Source organism: Penaeus monodon, chromosome 32 (genome assembly GCF_015228065.2).
Source record: "Penaeus monodon isolate SGIC_2016 chromosome 32, NSTDA_Pmon_1, whole genome shotgun sequence".
Lineage (NCBI taxonomy): Eukaryota > Metazoa > Arthropoda > Malacostraca > Decapoda > Penaeidae > Penaeus > Penaeus monodon.
Window position 1 is genome coordinate 9,731,906 of NC_051417.1, and position 296 is coordinate 9,732,201.

The 296-nt window shown below is 33.8% G+C and overlaps 1 protein-coding gene across 3 annotated transcripts in view; it reads right to left on the minus strand.

Moving 5' to 3' along the window:
* Positions 1 to 296, minus strand: part of LOC119593492 (locomotion-related protein Hikaru genki-like) — a 249,107-nt gene that overhangs the window by 13,626 nt on the left and 235,185 nt on the right. The gene's annotated exons all lie outside the window — the stretch shown is intronic.

Below are 296 nucleotides of genomic sequence, written 5' to 3' on the forward strand. Positions count from 1 at the left end.
TGTCCTCTTTAGTGCCAATAACCCCCGACAGCCGAGGCTCTATTAACCTGATTTATATGGATATTTTTATGATTATCACCTTTGTTATTACATTTATCTAGTCCTGTTCCATAATTATAATTGGGTGCGGTTTATTAATACACAATACTGTCAACGATTGCTTGGGTTATATTCCAAGTATATTATTTATCTTATCATTATCACCTTTGAAATAACCGTTCTTATTATATTGGAAGAACTTAATCGAAAAAAACGACGCAAGAGGGAAACGTGCTGAAAGCGATTACGACGAAAAT